The sequence below is a fragment of the Monodelphis domestica genome, chromosome 1 (assembly GCF_027887165.1).
Source record: "Monodelphis domestica isolate mMonDom1 chromosome 1, mMonDom1.pri, whole genome shotgun sequence".
Taxonomy (NCBI): Eukaryota; Metazoa; Chordata; class Mammalia; order Didelphimorphia; family Didelphidae; genus Monodelphis; species Monodelphis domestica.
Genome location: NC_077227.1, coordinates 277,670,159 through 277,692,514, shown reverse-complemented (window position 1 = coordinate 277,692,514; position 22,356 = coordinate 277,670,159).

Genomic DNA, 22,356 nt, shown 5'->3' with positions numbered 1-22,356 from the left:
GTTTTTTTTTATCAAAACAGTTTGACATGTGTAGTTCTTACTCTGATGGGCTCAGATTGACACATTGATATTATTTATCATTCTGTACAATTGCTTCCTCTATTGTTTCACTAGAAATATTTCCTCTCTGGGCCTCAGTTTCCTCACATACAAAATGAAGGGATGGAGTTAAATGATCTCTAAAGCTGCTTTCAGCTCTAAAATTCCATAAATTACTTTTGATGTCAGACAAGGAAATATCACTCAGGCTGATTTTTCATCATGCTACCTGCACACGAATATCTTCAGGGATCTGTTAGCCTTGACAAGTCCTTACCACTTGGTTTCCTGATCTTGTCCTTGTCTTATGAGGATTTGGGAATAAATTCATGATTGGAGCTATACAAAGGGTATGGCAGCCTGAATAATTGCTTGGTTTTACTATATTCTCCAAAGGAACTAATTCTTCAGAGTGGATTTTTCATATTTCCAAAACACATTTCCTAGCTTTTTCTAACCTTCTATACTAAAGCAATTCCTTGCTTAATATGAAATTGCTAGAGGGGTTATGTAATTTTTACTTAGAACAAATAAGCTGTTTATCAATTCTCCTTTTCCTATTCCAAGCATTCTTTCTTGGCACCCTGTACCTTAGGTAGTCAAATGTCTGCAAATCACATGGGGGCTTTAACTGAATTCATTTGCAGTACAAAGAAACCTCCAGGATGAAATGGCTTAATTAGTCAGAGATGTTCAAGGTAAATCTTTACAAAAGTGCTAACAGTGCTCTTTTAAACAGGGATAAAAAAATGAAAGCTGTCATTATTGGGCCTGGAACTATGCTTACCTTCCTCCAGTCTCTGCTATATTGTATTCAGCTGCTAAATCTATATTTATAGCTTGTAGGAGGCAGCAGGTTCCAATGGAAAGGAAGATAGGCCAGGATTCTGGAGACCTGGGTTCTCCTTCTGACTCTTGAAAGTCTTGAGAAAATTGAGAGTCTTAAGGGTTACAAACTGGATTTTGATTAAGTCATTGATACTGTTCTCCAATTTCTTCACTTATAAATATGGGAGAATGAACATTTGCCTTAACTGACAGTATTGTTTTGAGTATTAAGAGTCATTAAATATGAAAATTCATAGGAAGCATTATTAGATTTTAAATTCTTTGAAGGAGCAATTTCCCTCTTTCCTTCCTTCCTTCCTTCCTTCCTTCCTTCCTTCCTTCCTGAAGACCTGAGTAATCTGGAATTTTCATTTCTTTTATCCTTCCACAAGTGTGTCCTTGACACATGAGTTCCCTATGTGTATTTCCTTTCACATGTATACCCTGATCATACATATTTTCCATGTGAATGCCTCTCACAAGTGCTTCCAATATGCTGATTCTTAACTTACATTTTCTATGTGTGCCTATTTTCCCCTTGATATGTAGAGAATTCATCCTAGGTTTCTGAGGGAAGTTCCTTGATACTATTTTCCTCTCCATGCATTTCATTAAATGTTTACTTTGAAGTAATTCTGTGCTCTTACAGACTCTTAGAACAATAATAAGAGATATCATTTATATAGAACTTTGACGTTCATAAATAACTTCATATGTTATCTCATTTGATTCTCAGAACAATCCAATGAGTTTGGTGCTATTATGATACTATTTTTTAAACAGCTGAAGGAATGAAGCTAATTCAAATTAAATAATTTAATTTATTCAAACTTTTTGAATCCAAATCTAATGCTCTTTCCATTGTGCTACTTAGCTACTTATTTAAGAAAAATCAAGAGGAAATAAGCAATAGCTGTAGAGATAAAAACAGGAGTAGGAACATCTTAAAACTGACATAACTATTCCTTGAGAGTTACTTCTGTAAGTTGTTGGTACCCCAGGCACTATGCTTATGACCAGAAAAATAATGTCTAAGTATATATCAAGAATGAGAAACAAAATCAGGTGCAACACTGGCACTAAGAGAGTAAGAGGAAGCAATCAATATAATTGGGTAAATTCTCTAGAGAGGAATAAAAAAAATGGAAATTCATGAGACCAGGTCTTAAAATCTTGCTAATAAAGTAGGTGCTCATAGATGAGAGAATGAGCCAAATAGACTGTAGCAGTAATATAATGTAGTAATGTCATGCAAAAAGAAGTGATGAAAATTAAGTAAGAGAAATCTTTATAATCTGACATAGAAGGAAATAATTAGATCTAAGAGAACATTATGTACAATGACTACATTGTTATAAATGTAGGCAACACTAAAATGCAGCCAAACTCTTGATTCATTTTAATGATGAATTTTAGTTCTAAAGAAATATAATTCACTTCCTCCCCTTGATAGAGAGGGAGGAGACTTCTGGTGGGTAATAGTATAATAATTGTCACATAGAGTAAATGGATTGATTAATTTTAATGGAGTTTTTCTTTGTCACATGGGAGATTTAATTTTTGGAGGGGTACTTGCTATATGAGACATGACTATAGTATAAAACAAAAGGCATCTATACAACTTTTAAAGTAATGATACCAAATAAGAAAACTTCAATTTTAAAAGATAACTTATCTAGTTTTTTTATGCTTTAATCCTTTCTATGATCCAATGATTCTATGATCCAATGACAGTGGTCTCTTGCTGTTCCTTACACATGACATTCCATTCCCTACACCAGGCATTTTCACTGACTGTCCTCTAAGCTTAGGTCTCTCTCCTTACTTCTACCTCTTGGCTTTACTCAATTCTTAGTGAAAATCTTACCTTCTGCAAAAAGCCTTTCTGAGTGAGGAATAGTGGTACATATCTACATATAATCCCTACTACAGAAGAGGCTGAGGCTGATGGATTGCTTGAGCTCAGGAATTCTGATCTACAATGGATTATGTTAATTGGGTGTCCAATACTATCTGGCATTAATAAGGCAAGTTCCCAAGAGTGTGTGTGTGTGTGTGTGTGTGTGTGTGTGTGTGTGTGTGTGTGTGTGTGTGCCTGTATCTGTGTCTGTGTCTGTGTGTGTGGCACTAGACTGTCTAAGGAACGATGAACCAACCCAGGTTGGAAATGGTCAAAGCTTCTGACTATGAGTGACTACTGTATTTCTAACCTGGGTGAGACAATGAGATGCTGTCTCAAAATAAAAACAACAAAAACCAATAATAACTCTATCTAACCTCTCTTAATGTTAGTGCCTTCCTTTTGCTTTTATCTCCAGTTTATCTTACTTTGTTTAACTATAAAGGCTATTTTCTGCCTCCCAACTCCCTCCTAGAATTTAAAGTACTTGAAAGCAAAGTTTATTTTTCTGTCTTTATATCCCAGTACTTAGCGCAATGGATAATACATAGTAGTTGCTTTTCACTCTTGCTATATGACTAGCCCACTGTTCTTTCCAGACATACTCTGGTGACATTTTTTCTGCTACTTCTGTGTAATTCCTCATTTAGAATGTGTTGCAGTTTGGTATATAACGCCTTTAATAGTATCATCAGAAAATGGGCTTAGAATTTGAAAGGACATTAGAAGTCATCTGTCCAACCTCCTAATTTTATGATGTAGAATCTGAGATTGAGAGAGGTTAAGAGCAGACTGACTTAGCAAGTAACAAAATCAGTTTTCAGACTGACCTGAAGTCCAGCATGCTTTCCAGCATACCATTATTGGATATTGAATTGAAATGAACTTGAAAGGTAAAACGTGTCCTAGATTCCTTTTGGTAAATGTTCACATAGAATAAATATAGCACTTAAAAAGAATAAAGGGCAAACAGTAAATCATCACAACTACAATATATATAAATTCACTTGCCATTAGCTGGTACAATGGTATGAACATTAAACTTGGAGTTTGAATTTGAATCTTGGTTCTTCCTGTATTAAATTGGGCAAATTACTTAAGTCTCCAGGTCTTAGTTTACTCATCTGTAAGTAGGAAAGAGATTTAGACTAAAGTCTCTTTCAACGCTAGACTGATGATCCTAAATATGAATTAAAACATTTTTGAGAAACTGTGATGCACCTATTTACCCCCAGACTTGTGAATTCATCAGTTTAGGAAACTCTTTTTGTGAAAATTCCCTCCATTGATAATGATAGAGTCTTGTCTGGGACTCTGGAAAGTCAAGAGCATTGCCTGTAATTATATATATAGCTAGAATGTGGCAGAGATAACACTTGAACTCAGGTCTTCCTGATTCCGAGGTTAAATCCTCTATTCACTACATCATACTGCCTTTCAATGAGATCATTAAACGTGAAAAGCTAAATTAAAAAAAAAATGATAAAATCTCAATTGCACTCCTAATGGAGGGAAGGGAAGATCTATAGAAAGAGGTACACTGATTCAAGTTGTAAGCAATGCAAATTGATTTGGTCTTGCTAGAAGAGAATCTGGAAATATGTATAAAGAGCTGTAAATCTGACATACAATTTGATCTGAGAATACATTAAAAAAAATAACCCAAGATGGAAAAATGTGTGCAAAGATAAGCACAGGATCATAATTTATAATGGCCACAATTGGAAACTATCCAAATGCCCTATAGTAGGAAATTGACTAAGCAAAATGCATTATAGTATTATGATGGATTACTATCTTATAATGAAAAATGATAAATGTGTAGACCACATCAATACATGGAAATATGTATATGAAATAATATATGAATATACTAACTTCTGTGATGGAAATTCCCAATATGATAATTCTCCCCACCCATCTATGACTTAATAGATAAATTCTAGGTAGTTCAAGGAACATAGAGATTAAGCAATATAGCTTGATGGTCACAAAATAGTATAATAATAATAACAGCTAGCATTTATATAGTGCTTTAAGGTTTATTGAGTTTTTTATACAATATTGTCTCATTTTATCCTCACAACTACCCTTGGAGGTAAGTACTGTTATTATCTTCATTTTGCATCTGAGGAAAGGAGGTGAAATGACTTGATCAGAGTCACACAGCTAGTAAGTATCTGAGATTAAAATGGAAACAAGTCCAATAAGGTTTCCTAGAGGAGCTAAAGAAAAAAAATAAAAAAAAGATTAAAAAAACGGCAAAAAGAAAATAAATTTAAAAATAAAATAAAAGCAATAGAGGGAAAACTGGGAAATGAATTATGCCAAGAATATTATGAAAAGAGAATCAATAGCTTGGTAAAAGAGCTTTGGGGCATCTTGGTGGTACTGTGAATAGTGTCTGGCCTGGTGTCAGGAAAACTAGTCTGAGTTCAAATCTGGCCTCACATATTTATTAGCTCTGTGTCTCTGGGCAATTCATTTAATCCTATTTGCCTCAGTCTCCTCACCTATAAAATGAGATTGAAAAGGAAATATCAAGTCACTCCAGTATCTTTGCCAAGAAAATCCCAAATGGGGTCACAAAGAGTCTAAAAATGACTAAGTAACAAAAAAAAAAAAGATTAAAAATACTGAAGACATCTATTCCTTAAAAAAAATCAAAATTGGCTCAATGGTTTAAAAAAAGGTAACAAACTTCACAGAAGAAAATATTCCAAGCATTAGAATTGTTCATTTGAAAGTTAATGACTTCATGATATATAAAGAAAGAAGAAAATAAAGTCAAAAGACTGAAAATAAAAGAAATTGTGAGATCTCATAGGGAAAATAACTGACTAGAAAATAGATTAAAGTGAGAGAATTTAAGAATCCCTGAGCTACTAAAAACTACGAGTAAAATAAAAGAGCCTAGACATTATAGTTCAAGAAATAATAAAGGACTGCCTAGATTTTATAGTTACCTCTTGAAATAAACACTAAAATGAAAACTACCAGAAATATAGTCATCATTCATAACTCCCAGAACAAGGAGAAGATAGTGAAAGCAGTCAGAAAGAAATAATTTAAATACTGTGGAACCATAGTCAGGATTACAAGTTTAAGCAGCTTCCAGTATAAAGGAGTAGAGAAATCTGATATTCTGGAAGACAAAGGAGCTAGGATTACAACCAATAATAATCTACCCAATAAAAGCAACCATAAGTTCATGAAGGAAAAATGTATATTTAACAAAATTGAGAACTTTCAAGCATTCTTGAGAAAGGAAAGTAACCCTAGATTATACTGCTATACTAGACTATGCTGGGGAATAAAATTAGATTCAAAGGCAGCATGGTATTATATTTTTTTGAATTAGTTTATTTAGTCAATTTAGAACATTAATCCTTGGTTACAATAATCATATTATTTCCCTCCACCCACCTTTCCTGAAGCAAAAATGCAATTTTATTTGGTATTACTTGTGTCCTTGATCAGAACCTATTTCTATGTTATTGATGTTTGTACTAGGATGTTCATTTAGTCTACATCCCCAAACATATCCCTTCGATCCATGTACTCAAGTAATTGTTTTCCTTTGGTGTTTTTACTCCCACATAGTTTCCTCTGAATGTGGATAGTGGTTTTTCTCATAGATTCCTCCAAGTTGTTCAGGGTCACTGCACTGCCACTAATGGAGAAGTCCATTACATTCGATTGTACCACAGTGTATCAGTCTCTGTGTATGTTTTCCTGGTTCTGCTCCTCTCACTCTGCATCAATTCCTGGAGATTGTTCTGGTCCCCATGGAATTCTTCCATTTTATTATTCCTTTGAGCACAATAGTATTCCATCACCAACATATACCACAATTTGTTCAGCCATTCCCCAATTGAAGGGCATCTCCTCATTTTCCAATTTTTTGCCACCATAAAGAGAGCAGCTATGAATATTTTTGTACATGTCTTTTTCCTTATTATCTCTTCAGGGTACAAACCCAGCAGTGCTATGCTGGATCAAAGGGCAGACGTTCTTTTAGTGCCTTTTGGGCATAGTTCCAAATTGCCCTCCAGAATGGTTGGATCAATTGACAACTCCATCAGCAATGAATTAATGTCCCAACTTTGCTGCATCCCCTCCAGCATTCATTACTTTCCTTTGCTGTCATGTTAGCCAATCTGCTAGGTGTGAGGTGATACCTCAGAGTTGTTTTGATTTGCATTTCTCTGACTATAAGAGATGTAGAACACTTTTTCATATCCTGGATGTGCTCTGAGGTCAAAACCTCCTGGAAGGCTGGAGTAATATGGAGAGTCTCCGCTGCTCTGACCAGGCTGCCCGCTCTGCACTCCCTCTCCAGCTCCTTCCCCGCTGCCTGTATTCACTGCTCTGAATCTGGCACAGCCCTGCCTGCAAGGTATACTCTCCAGACTAGCAACTTTTCCCACCCAGAGGTTCCTGCTGGGGCTGGAGGTTTAGCGCTCTAGGTGGGTGGGGGGAGAGGTCCTGGGACCTTCCTTCTGCCTTCCCCTTAAACCCAAGTGTTCTCAGATTCCAGCTTTTGTGGGGAGGAGGGCATACCTTTTGAATTGAGTCCAGCAGGAGGTTTCCTTGGTTCTGTCTTGTTGTTAGGTTTGATTTTCAGTCTCCCAGGAGCATTCAGTTTGTGATTGGTAAGGAAGGGTTTTCAGATGTCTGAAGTTTTGCTGCTTCTACATGGCCATCTTGACTCTGCTCTCACAGCACAGTATTACTAACAGGTGCTTCCTTCAGAATCAGAGAAACCTTGATGGCAGGAAACCAGAATTACTGTTAGCTTCTGAGGAGGAGAGGGATAAAGATCTATGAGCAGATATATCCTCTTATTCATCTTAGATGAATGAGTATCTTGAAATAGAATTATCCATTTAGAAACCTTGTACATTCAGGTGATTCTGATTTTCTGGCAAAGACATCTGAAGTTCTACTAGCAACTGAAGAAGATAGCAGAGTCAGCTAGGGCAGAAATGATCTATGATAGAAGCAGTACCTAAAGATAGTTGTGAAAAATGTGTAAGAGTGGTTGGGGCTACTCCTTGTGACTCCTTGTGAGAGAGAGAAATGCTGGCTTGAGATTCCAGGAAAGCACTGACACTTAATACCCAGCAGAGAGCTATACCCAGGCACGTGCTGGTAAATGTTTAACAACAGACTCTATTAAAAAATGTATTTATATCCATATCTAGAGAAAGAACTGTTGTAGTAGAAATGCAGATAAAAACATGATTTATCACTTATTTATTTGGATATGTGATTTGGGGTTTTGGTTTTATAAGATTATTCTCTTATAAAAATGAATCATATGGAAATATGTTTTGAGTGATAATATATGTGTAACCCAGTAGAATTGCTTGTCAACCCCAGGAGAGGGGAAGGAAGAGGAGAGGGGGACAACATAAATCATGCAACTTTGGAAAACTTATGTTTAAATTTGTATTGGAATAATGGAAAAAATTTTTTAAAAGAATGTGGTAAAATAAAATGTAAAAAATGTATTTATGGCACATTTTTAAATTTAATCTGTAAACTGCTTTCTTTATTACTTTCTTAAGTCTAGTCAATAAGAAAAACAATAAACCAAGCCCTGATTTGATACATTTGATAAGTTCCAAAGTGCAACTACTAACACTAAAAATTTAACAATTGACTCTCATGGACTGGTAAGAATTGGCACCAACACACTTCTTTTTACACCTGTGGGAAAATTTTATGAGGTCTTTACAAAGGGAGAAAAAGATTCTGAGTCACTAGGAAATATGAATAATTCCTGTGCCACATGTGTTCTCTAAATGTGTATCTCACTATTATTTTACTTTAAGTTTGAGTCCACTCTACCTATAGAACTTGTGTGTGCAAGGGAACAGAGTATATTTCCAAGTTGCAGGGGAGGAGGATTATTTTGTAACATCTGTTCTTAATAGGCCTTTTCAGTAAATTCCTTTTCTCAAAGCAAATAGAGTTGTACTGGTTGATTGATAAAGGGGAGCATATAGGATGGGGGCTCATAAGCTTAATGTATTATAAATCTTTAGTCTTTCAGGATTACCCCTAATTCTCTGAGGGGAAAAACACTGAGTCATTCTTTGAGGACACAACCTAAAAATACAGTTGGATTTGGGAAAGCAGCTAGATAGTGCCACAAAAAGATTAAAATATTCATTTTATCAGAGAGATTAAATGAATGACCCAAAATGACATAGGCAATGAAAATGGAGGGTTTGAATTTAGGTCTTCTAATTCCTTTTCACCACAATGTATCAGAGTCTGGACTAAAACTTAGGTCTTCCTGACCCCAAGGCTACTACTACTCCCTGATACTATTTTAGGAATCTTCCCTTTCCCAGTTTCAAATGCTAAGAAAGTAATTTCTCTGGGTCATCTCTGCAATCACAGGACCTAGCAAAGTGCAAGGTCAGAATTTTAAAATGAGATGATCAAATTCTTCTTGTGCTAATTATTACTATAGGTTGGCCCAATCAATAAATCTCTTTTCTATAACCTCCTTTGGGGAAGTTGCTTCATGTTCAGAAATATTTTGTGTGTGTTTTTTTGATTCACTGAAATCATAGCATCTAGTATTTTTTTTTCATCTTTGAAAAAAAATAACTCTCTCTTATTATTCTCCCAGAAGCCAAATCATACCTCTCTGCTTATTCCCCTCTCTGATTTATTTATTTATTTTAATTTTTTTCAAGGACTTTCTTGGCATTTTTTCCTCTCTTCAGAGGATGTCTGTTTTGATAGAATTCAGTTTTTGAGAGTATCTGCTCTTGTTCCAACAGGATTTGTGAGTTTTTTTTTAATTTGTCAGTCAGTTCCCTTAAGCAATGGGCTACCCTTTCAATAATTAAAAATAAAGAAAAAGAAAAAGGACCCTAAAGCTACACATGCAAAAAACTCCATCTCTTCTCTTCACAAAACCCTTTTCTCGCCACCATTCTAGCACTTTGGTTAACACTGCTGCAGGAAAAATTGGAAAACAAAATCTCTGTGGGTGGCCAGGCAAAACTTATTAATCATATAACCTCAGCAGACTGCATAGTCCTAATACAAATATTTGTGCTTCTGTCACTAGCACTCTCCTGATCTCTGCCAAATGCTGACGGATTTTGAAGACAATCACATTAAGTATTAATCAGGCTTGAAAGATGCAGCTGTGTCTTGGAATACTAACGAGCAGGCATTTCCCAACTTGCATTCTTCATAAGAGAAAGCTTTCCAGTGTCAGTACCTTATCAAAAATGAGTTTTACTAGAATGCCCTTTTTTTTTCCTGCTCAAAAACCTATAAATGCCCCTAGCAAGCCACATAACCTTAGGCAAATTGCTTACCTTTTTCTGAACCTTATTGTCTTCCTCTGTAAAATAGGGACATTGGACCAGATGACTTATCAGTACTATTCATCTTCTAAAACTTTATGGATCATAGATTTAGAGATAGAAGGCATCTTAGAGGTTATCTTCTTCATGACTTCCATTTTCCGGATGAGCTAACTGAAGTCTAGAGAGGTTAAGTGGATGAAAGGTCCAGGGTCACATAGACAGTAAACATTAGAGGTAGGATTCATACCCAGATCCTTACTCTCAGATAACATTTAAATCTGTCATCTTAGCATTCACAACCCTTCATGATTTGATTCTAATTAGCCTGCTCAACTTCTCTCACTATCGTTTAATGCAGTAGGAGAGCAAATGTTAGAATGTGTGGTATAGATACTAGGAAGGGACATATTAATCAGGATCAAAGTAGTCTAAGGTTATTTCAAGGAGGAGAACATGATGGACCTTGACAGTTGAGAATGTGAAAATTATTTCAAAAGACTGGTTTTTGTGTAAGAATATCAATTTATTCTTCTATCGACTTAGGCTAGCATTTTAACCAAGACTGATATTTTCGTAGCCCCCCTCAGTGACCAAAGAGTGAAACTCAATCAGGGAGATCTATACATATAATTCGGAAGTTCATTATTCAGTCCCTCTTTGAGCATCCCAAAATATCTCTACTTGGTAAATAGCTATTTAGGAGATGGCCAGTCAAATTATCTACCCCTCCTCATCCTCATATGATGAGGGTCATATAGGAAGAGAATCCTTGTCCCACTTTTCTATTATACAAATGCTGTTAAAAGGAAGATATTCATTGAGATTCCCAGGGACAAAGAAAATATTAAAACCAGAGTCTCTGACCCAGAACCCAGACATAGGCATACACCAAAATTCTCTCCAATCTATGGCTTTTAAATAGAAATTATATACTACATGAAAAATAAATTCTCATGATTGTTACATAATTGATTACAAGTAGGACCTCATGCCTGATATGTTGCAAGACCCTTTAAGTTGAAAATTGCACATAATAGTGGACCCTGTTATTTAAAAAGTATTTCTTATACAAATATGTTTAAGAACTTTATACCTTTTCTTGGGCTTCTTTGAGCTACCAGCATCACTCCTCTTATACTTTGGGGCCATTATTAATAACTAAGTAGCATTAATGAAACAAAGAGAAGCAGACACGACTTGTTACAAATGAGAAGGCTGGGAGCTAATGCTTGCTGTAAAACAATATAATGACTTACACAAATGCTTCTCAGAGTGAGAATGAGTGTGATTGGGTGAAGTGCTATGAGATTTTACCCTGCTTTGGAAAACGGAATGGATTAAGCATGTAATTAAAAATGATGATTTTACGTATTTTTCTGCCTTTTTTTTAGACTACCAATCACATGGACCTGAATTCCCTTGTAAAACAAGGTCCTACTGTAAGTAACTAGGAGGTGTATTATATTTTTAGCCTTCTGGTAGTGCTACTCTAGGGCTACCAACTCAGTGGCTTTGTCAAAGAGCAATCAGGGCATAGCTTCTTATAACCTGAAAAGGGCAAGCTGTTGTCACCCTATCATCCCATTAGGCATCAGATGGCATTCTAACTACATGTCTATAATCTATTTCTGCCCCTCCAACTCCTCAGCTTCTGTGTAGACCTAGGTTGACTTGCAATATTCTCAAATTTCACAAAATGGAAAATTCTCTCATATTTTTGGTTCTGGGCACCCATTCTCCCCATTTGGACTCTTCTACTCTTCATCTCTCCATATCCATAGGAATAGAAAATTCACTCTTAATAGATGAATGATTTAATGAAACACAGCAAATAGTAAGTGGTAGCATAAGGCACAGAATGTAAAGAACTTTTGAATAGCAAGCTGTGAGTTGCACTGAAATAGGATCAACTTCCCCTTCCTCATACCTGCTCCTTGATGGTAGAAGGGAAGAAAAGTAGAAGAATGGAAAAGATATGGTAAATTTTGAATCCGCCAAGATTTGTTTGACAACTGTTCTGAAGAAGTAAAGGGATAGCATAATAATATCAGAGATGACACCTCTTTCTCTCGTTTTTAACAATAATGGGGGTTAAGTGACTTGCCCAGGGTCACACAGCTAGGAAGTATCTGAGGCCAGATTTGAAACTAGGACCTCCCATCTTTAGGCCTGGATCTCAATTCACTGAGCTACTGAGTTGCTCTTACCTCTCTTTTTAAAATACATTTTATTTTTTCCAAATTACATGTCAATATAATTTATTAATGTTCATTTTTTGATATTTTGCAATTCATGTTATCTCTCTCCCTCTCAGCTCTCCCTCCTCCTTAAGAAGGCAGATAATATGATATAGGTTGTATATATATTATGTTGTAAATCATTTCTATGTTTGTCATGTTGTGAAAGAAGATACATATTGCTTACACTAGAGAAAAATTCATGGAGGAAATAAAGTAAAGAATAGTATGTTTCAATTTGTATTCAAACTGTGTTCCTTATAAAAGTAGTGGATATCCTTTTTGCATCATGAGTCTCTTGGGGTTATCTTGGATCCTTGTCATGTTGATAGTAATTATATCATTCACAACCAATCATCATATATTACTGTTGTGTACAACACTCTCCTGATTCTGCTCATTGTTTCTTATGGTGTTATGATATTCCTTCACAATCATATGCTACAAGTTGTTTAGCTATTCCCCTGTTGATGGACATCTCCTTGCTTCCCAGTTCTTTGCCACCATAAAGAGAGCTGTTATAAATATTTTGGGACACATAATTTTCCCCCTTTTTTCCCCTTATTTCCTTGGGAAATAGACCTGACGATGGTATCATTGGGTCTGAGACCATACACAGTTTTATAACACTCTGGGCGTAATTCCAAATTGCTCTCCAAAATGGTTGGATCAGTTCACAGTTGCACCAATAATGTATTTGATTCTCCATTTTTCTGCATCCCCTCCAATATTTTAGCTAGTCTATGGGTGTGAGATGATACATCAGAATTGTTTTGTTTTTTCCCTAAACAGTAGTGATTTAGAACATTTTTTCATATATCTATAAATGACTTTGATTTCCTCATCCAAAACCTGTCCTTATTTTTTGCCCATTTATCAACTAGCCAGAGATGACACCTCTTGATCTCATGTTCGATATGTTCCCTGGTATTTTTTTTTATCTTATCAGTCCCAAGTCTTGCATGGTGGGTTCCCACCTTCACTTCTCCTGTTATTATCTGTACTAGGTTGATAGTGTTCTTGGACTTTGTATACATTTCCACTTTTCTTTATGAACAACCCTAGTTTTCATTTCACTCAAACTTGACTGGCTGTTGCAGCAGTATTGGCAAGGTAATCTTTTGCTCTGGGTATTTAGAAAGAAAACTGGAGTGTGAACAGGACTCTCTTTTCTTCTTCAAGCCCATAAAATGAATAGCAGGAAATCTCTTCAAGGGTGAAGTAAAGGGAAACCTGATGAGATTGGGGAACATATTTCCATACACATTTAAAACATTCCTTAGGTGTCTTTGATCCATTCCCTTTGATAATTTTTGAGAAACATTAAAAATATATGGAACAAAATATATTTTGCATGATGACACATGCATAATCTAGATCAAATTGTTTGACTTCTTACAGCAGGGGAGAGAAGAAGGGGAAATTTTAGAAATAAAGATGTTATTTTCTTTATTTTTAATTTTTGTGGATCTTTTTTTACATTGTAAGTTATTTATTACGTCAATTTAGATCATTATTCCTTGGTTACAAGAATCATATTCTTTCCTTCCCTTCCTTCCCACCACCCTTCCCATAGCTGGTGCGCAATTCCACTGGATATTACACGTGTCCTTGATCAAAACCTATTTCCATGTTGTTGGTGTTTGCATTAGGATGTTCATTTAGAGTCTACATCCCCAAGCATATCCCCTCGACCCATGTAATCAATAAAAAAATAATAAATCCAATTTGTGGGCAAGTCAAGATAGCACCCTATGATGTTATTATCCCTTTTCAAAAGGAAGGATGAACAATGAATGAATAATTAATTGGAAAAATTTTGAAGAAATGGAAGTCAATCTCACTGAGATTAATTATTATAAATTCTTTTTGATTCCATTTGGAGAAACTAGGGCATTTGCCTTACTCTAGTCCTGTGGCATCTTTCCTGTTCAGCATGCTCTTTCAAAAATTGCTGACAAAATTACTAACAAAGTTCATTTTGAGGGAAGAAACCTTTATAATCTGAAGATATTACTCAGAAACCACATTTCCTTGTTCTTCTAAGGCCAAATAATTTTGCTCACCTGACCTAGGTAGCTTGACTTCATTAAGTGAAATTAAGTACTCTCTTAGCATCTCCTTACTTATCTGTTATTTTTGTTCTGATATATCCATTACACATGTCATTCACTTTAACAGATAAAGCAGAAACAAAGAAAAAAATTGCATATTTATTTTCTGTTTTCTGTTATCATTCCATTCATAGCCACCACTGACTATAGTTAGGTAATATGCTAAGGATAGCATGCCAGAACTGGAATCCAGAAGACCCGAGTTCAAATCTGTCCTTAGACACTTAGCTGTGTGGCCCTGGGCAAGTAATTTAACATGATGCCTCTGTTTCCACATCTCTAAAATGAGCTGGAGAAGAAAATGGCAAACTACTCCAGTATCTTTGCCAAGAAAATACCAAATGGGGACATGAAGAGTTGTACATGACAAAAACAACAAAAGCAATTGGTGATCTTATCATCTAATAGCCTTTACTTTCCCCCAATATAATAATAAAAAAGAAAAACATTTATTGACTTCATTTTTACTCACCAGTTTGCTCTTTTGGAACTTCAGCATTCCTACGTTATTTTGCTAGAACCATGTCAATTAAAAAAATTTATCTTTGAATACCTAACCTTTCTTTTATCTTTTACCCAAATCCCCAAAACAAAATGTTTTTTTTGTCAACTATTTTAATATCTGAAATTATTATTTTTTATTATTAATATTTAGGAGGATCATTTCACATTATTTAGGTTAACTTTAAATACTTATTGAACTTAATAGGCAGACCACATTAAAGAATTGCAATTGTAAGCAAGAACTTAATAATATGGAAAAAAATAAAAAAAAAAACTTTGACCAAGTTGTATGTGTACCAAGAATGCATGGATGGTTCAATATTAGAAAATGAAATAAAATAATTTTATTAAAAATAGAATTTTTAAAAGAGTCATTGCAAAAGCATTTCCTCATGTTAAAAATTCTAAAAAGCACAAGCATAAAAGGACCATTTCTAACAGAATGAAATTTTAATTTGATGTAATCAAAATTATTGATTTTACATTTTGTGATTTTTTTCTAATCTTGCTTGGTTTTAAAATCTTTCCTTTCCCAAAGGTCTGACATATATACTATTCTGTGTTCACCTAATTTGCTTATGGTTTCCTTCTTTATGTTCAAGTCAATCACTCATTCTGAATTTATCTTGGTGTAGGGTGTGAGATGTTGATACAAACCTAATCTCTCCCACACTGTTTTCCAATTTACCCAGCATTTTTTAAAATTAAATAGTGGATTTTTGTCCCAAAAGCTGGGATATTTGGGCTTATCATAGACTGTCTTGCTGAGGTCACTCACCCCAAGTCTATTCCACTGATCTTCCTTTCTTTTTCTTAGACAGTACCATATTGTTTTTATGGCCACTGCTTTATAGTATAGTTTGAGATCTGGTACTGCAAGGCCACCTTCCTTCAAATTTTTTTTTTCATGATTTCCCTGGATATCCTTGATCTTTTGTTCTTCCAAATGAACTTTGTTATGGTTATTTCTAATTCAGTAAAAAAGTTTTTTGGTATTTCAATGGGTATGGCGCTAAATAAATAAATAAGTTTGGGTAGGATGGTCATTTTTATTATGTTAGCTTGTCCCGCCAATGAGCAATCAATGTTTTTCCAATTGTTTAGATCTAGTTTTAATTGTGTGTAGAGTGTTTTGTAGTTGTGTTCATATAGTTCCTGCTTTTGTCTCCACAGACAGATTCGTAAATATTTTATATTGTCTAGGGTGATTTTAAATGGAATTTCTCTTTCTTATTCTTGCTGGATATATATATATATATATATATATATACATATATATATATATATATATATAAATGCTGATGACTTGTGTGGGTTTATTCTGTATCCTGCAACTTTACTAAAGTTGTTGTTTATTTCAACTAGCTTTTTGTTTGATTCTCTGGGGTTCTTTAAGTAGACCATCATATTATGTGCAAAGAGTGATAGCTTAGTCTCCTCATTGACTATTTTAATACGTTCAATTTCTTTTTCTTCTCTAATTTTTACTGCTAGTGTTTCTGGTACAATGTTAAAAAGTAGAGGCGAAAATGGGCATTCTTGTTTCACTCCTGATCTTATTGGGAATGCATCTAGTTTATGCTCATTGCAGATGATGTTTGCTGATGGTTTTAGATAAATTAAATAAAACATTTTAAAGAAAATAAAGGAAAACAAATTATTAGAGTAATGTGTTCAGAATGCTTGAATATAATTTTTAAATGACACTATTTAAATCAAGTTTCAGTCTTAGTACTATGTCAATCAAACTATGAAGATTGTACTTCATAGATATAGATAGAGTAATGACAAAGCTGATTTTAGAAGGATGAAACCTCTATAATGTCAACAGAAATAATGAAAAAAGTATGAAAGAAGGGGGAATGACTCTTCTACGCTTCAAATTAAATTATAAATAACTAAAAATTAACTTTAGAAAAACTATTTGTTATTAATTTAAAACTAGAAAAGCAGATCAGTGGAACAAATATAGACAAGGAAGAATATGATATGGTTAATTAATCCAATTATCCAATAATCCAATTAATCCAATAATCCAATAATGCAGTGTTCTGTAGTCTAGAACATAAACTCTTTTGGAAAGAGCCCCCTATTTGATAGGATATACTGGGAGAATTGGCTTGGCCAAACAAAAAATGTTTAGATGAGCATTTTATACTACATAACCTAGAAAATACAATTGGATATTCAACTTAAGTAGTGTAAAGGGTAAAATTATGGCTGAGACTGAATGTAATAATTATTTTTGTCACAAAGGATTTAATTTATAAAATCCTAATGAAAAAACCAAGTCAGCTGGAAATTTTATGTTGTTTTAATTGATAATGGAGGAAATTAAGGAGATGGAAGAAGGAAAGGACTTTCTTCCCCCACTCCACTCCCACCTGGCTGGTACTGAGTGGGATGATTAGGAGATAAGGTTTTGGGATATGAAGGAGGAAGGAAGCCTGACCTCCAAAGGGGCTCAGCTAAGATGGCCAAACCTGAAAGCAGCTCCAGAGCAAAACTCACCACCAAACTCAGACAATAGTTGCCACCATGCCAATATGTCAGAATGGTTAGCACGCTGCCCAGCCAAAGTCGTCTCTCTAGGTAAAGAGGAGGAGAAGGAAGTGACATGCCTTATTTAGACAGTTTTACATCATTTTCCTGCATCTCATCTGTACCAATGATGACTTAGCTTGACTTAGGACAGCCCAGAGGTCTGTCTTTTTTTGCACATGTCTGTTGAAGGTCATTTCCTCAGATAATTAAATCTTGAGTTTGATGCAGACCTTCCTAATCTTGTTAAACTAAAGAAGGGTGGGGAATTTAGAGTTTCCAAGACCTGATTCTGTTATTCCAAGTATCTCCATTGATATTGATCAGGAAATAGCTTAATCAGATCTTCTAAAGAATGGTCTGATTAGGGTGGAATAGTTTTAAAATTCACAGTAGTAAAAAGGTCACATCATTTAAAAATGAATGGGTAATGAAGGCTTACAGCTTGTCTTGTATATCTTGAAATAATACAATACTTAAACCCCCCCAAACAAGTAGCAATAAGATTAACCAAAATCTTCCCTTTGGAGTTGTGTAGAGCCCCACCTTAATGTCAAGTCCAAAGTCAGGAAATAAGTTTTAAAATGAGCAAACAAAAAGAATTCCAACAATTAAAAAAAAAACAGACACGATTGTGTCAGGAAAGCTCAAGACACAAACCCAGAAGGAGAGAATGATTCCAAGGTCATAGAGAAAAACACAATTTGGAGACATTTTCTACTAGAATTCATAAAATTTCAAAAATGAAATTAAAGTATTTGGGGGAAAATAGAAAGGAAATGAGAGCTATAGAAGAAAGAATTGGAAAGGGAATTAAAAGCTTGATACAAGAGGAAGAAAACCTTGTGAAAGCAAAAAACTCTCTATAAGCTGTATTGGTCCAAATAGAAGTCATGAGACAGTCCTCCATGAGATATCAAAGAATATTAAAACAAAATCAAAATACTGAAAATATAGAAATAAGATGAAGTATCTCATAGCAAAATATATTATCTTAGAAAACAAATTGAAGAAAAAATTAAGAATCATTGAATTATCTAAAAACCATGAACAAAGAAAGAGCCTAAATTTTAAAAATTCTTAATTGGAAACTTTTTATTATAATTGGGGAAAAAAACAAAACAAAACTTAAAGAAACTTAAAATAATACTGCTGAGATATCTTAATACCAGGGAAAAAAGATGAAATGGAAGAATCCACCAATAACATTTTAAGGTGGGATTCATTATCTTTCTTTCCTCTCATCCCCAACTTGTCACCTTTTCTAACCTTATTTTTTAATGTTGCCCTCAGTTTTTGTCACCTCAGTTTGCAATCTCAGTCATCTTTGATTCTTCTCTTCCTCTAATTTCCAATCAATTATCAAATCTTCTGAATTTTAATTCCATATTTATTGCCTCCTTTTAAAAGCTCTATCCCAATTCAATGCCACGTCATCTCCCCCTTATTCTAGTCTCTCTCCTAACAAATCCTTCTTTCACACAAGTGACAAAATTATCTTCATCAAGTAGAGTGGTCTGACCATTTCATCTCTCCCCTCAGGCTTTCCATTTTCTCAAAGAATAAAATCTAAACACACTAGTAGAGCAATTTTAATGTCTTTTACAATTTAGTTTCCACCTACTTTTCCAGTTGTTTTCATTTTATTCCCTTTCAGAAACTCTATTCCAGGCAAATCAGTTGATTAATATACTGCAACTCTTGCCGTTGGGCTTTTGCTCAAACCATTTCCCATGCCTGGAATGCATTGATTACTTCTCTCCACTTCCCAGAATCCTCAAGTGCCACCTCCTCAATTATGCCTTTTTTTCTTATTGTTAGTGATCTTTTCCACCCAAATTTTCTTAGTGCTAGGCTTGTTAGTGAACATACTGTGTCTCCTTGGTAGAAAGTAAGCTCCTTAAGGTATTTTTTTCTTTTTTAATCTCTGTATACCAACTGCCTAACACAGAGTAGGGCAAGAAGTAAATCCTTAATAGATGTTGAGTGAAATTAAATTGAATTGTGAAGAAAGCATGGCTACCTTTATTCCTCTGTGTATAACACTAGATCAGATCATAATAATCTTTCTTGGAAGTGTGATCACAAGAGCTTCTTATGCCCATCCTCTATGTTCATGCTTCCTTTATTGTATGTACTAAATAAGCTATTTCTGCTGCAAATTTGCATGATCCTTGCAGAGTCCATTATAAAAAAAAATCTGATGGCTTCAGAAAAATCTGTGAAGACTTCTATAAATTGATGCAAAACGAAGTGACCAAAATCAGGAGAACATTGTACACTTAACAGCAATGTTGTAATGATAATCAACTGTAAAAGATAGCTACTCTGATCAATACAATGATCCACAACCATTCTAAAGGACTACGGATGAAAAATGCTCTCCACCTCTAGTAAGAGAAGGGACAAGTTTTGAATACAAAGTGAAGCATATTTTTTCACTTTATTTTTCCGACTTTTTTATTGTTAGGTAATTAATATGGAAATATATTTTACCTGACTTCACATGTAAATGAATGAAGACAGTATCATGTTGCTTGCTTTTTCAATGAGTGGGTGAGAGATTGGATGTAAATATTTGGAACTTACAATAAAAATGGATGTTTAAAAATATTTGGCTAGATTTTGAATATGACTTGTATTGGGAAGTGGTTTTTGACAGTCCTACAGATTTCAAAAAAAAGTAGCTTGAAGATTTCAGGAAAATTATTTTTTCAGAAGAAATTTTAAGGAAAGGAAAAAATATTGAATTATATCCCCCAAAATAAATTACTAGCCATCAGAAGTACATGGAAAAAAAGCAGTAGACTATAATGTATAGATGAAGAAGTAATCAACACATAAGGGTTGTTTCAGAAAGTAGCATCCTGCTTGCAATGGTTACTCTTAACCAGAGACTATTTATAAATGGGAATTAGTGGCAGCAAGATGCTAATGTGATTGAGATTGATGGATATAATTCTGTAGTGATGGAGTGATGTGAGTTGTGAGCATGAGACAGAATGGTTTCAGTTAGGTTCATACAGTTATACAGTCCTTTGGGGTTTGGGGTTCCCTTTCTTCTGTATAAGCTGTGATTCTAGCATCCTTCTCATTAAGAGCATTCCCAGAGAGAAATATATGCTACTGTGCATAATTCACTGGAGAATAGTTATAATTAAACCTCATATCTGTCTAGAGCCATAGAGACAAATCACACATCTGACACACCAGATACTAGGGGTTATGGTGAGAGAAACTCAGTTTAGGTAACTCATGCAAGTTAGAATCCTCTATTGAACTATTTTGGTGTTTTTTTTTTATTATTGTCTCATAATTTCTGGGGAGTCTGCAGAATTCTTATCTAGATTGAAGAATTTTAGTTCCTTTTCCTTAATAGTAAAATAATTTTCATTGTGTTCATTGTGTTTTTTTTTTGAATTTTTACTCATTTTTGCTGCCATGTGAGGCTCTCTTGATAATTTGTCTGCTTATGAAATGGATTTCATAATCATTGTTCTATAGTAATAGCTGACATTTATATAGTATTTTAATATTTGCCAAACATTTTACAAATGTCACACTTTATCCTCAAAACAGTCCTGGGGGGAGTAGGTGTCCAGGCAATTTTTATCTTCGTTTTGGAGAAACCAAAGGCAGATAAGATAAAGTGACTTGCAAAGGATCATGTAGGTAGTTAAGCATCTGAGACCAGCTTTGAATTGAGGTCTTCCCAGGTTCAATGCTTGATCCACAGACCTAGTTGCCTTTTTTCCTTTGGACAAATTTACCTTGTAATATTTTTGCTTATCTTTTCCCCCTCCTTACTCTTGGCCCCTCCTCCTGACACTACTGCACACATACATACCTATATACATATATATATATATGTATATATATATATATATATATATATATATATATTCATATATATATATATCCCTGAGGTTGGCCATCTTGCGACTTTTGGGTGGTGGTAAAAATGGGAGTGTAGGAATCTAGCCTGGGTGAATGCCTAAGGAAAACTCAGAGGGGAAAGAACTGGTCCCAGATTCTCTTTTCCCTGGAAAATATCTTTCCTTTCTGGCTAGTTCTAGGTTCCCTCAATCTTCTGTACCTCCTCCTCCAGTTGCTCTCTGTTATTTTTCATGGCTAGGTGAAATAATGTCTGCCATATAAAGAGGTCATGATGGATATGGATTGCTGACATGGGTGGCTGATATGAAGGGCTGAGGCAGGGTACCTGCAGCTGAACTCTGAAGCACTTGTGAGATCACATGTACTTGTCTCTCCTGGGACACCAAATGAATTTGGTAAAAGGAGAACACAATGTGTGTGAATACTAGGATTAACATTTTAGATATAAAAAAAATTCCCCTCCCTACCATTCCTCCCCCATCCTCAAAAAAGGCAGATAATATGATATAGGTTGTACATATCATGTAATTTTTATGGAACTTTTATAGGACATTTGCCTTGTGCAATATTTGTCTTCATATTGTAGATTCAGCTTTAATTAACCTGTATCTTGCATACTTTCCTTTTTCTGAGGTTTTTGGATTTCAGGAGGGAGTGAAAAGCAACTGTTTCACCATCTTGACAATCATATGATCCTCTCTCCCCTCCAGGTTTGTTTCTAGCTTTTGTATTGATTGCTACCAAAAGACAGATGATTGTCCTCTGTGCTAAAGCCCGTGCTGTCTTTGAATCAAATCGAATCAATAAATCTTTATTGAGGACCTACTCTAGGTGCTGTGGGGAATACAAAGAATATCTCTTTAAGAAATGGTTTCTGAACTCAAGAGATTTTTCCTATAAGTCTGCTATTTAGCTTCTATTTCCTTCCTGTCAGTGTTGGAAGCTCATTTCTT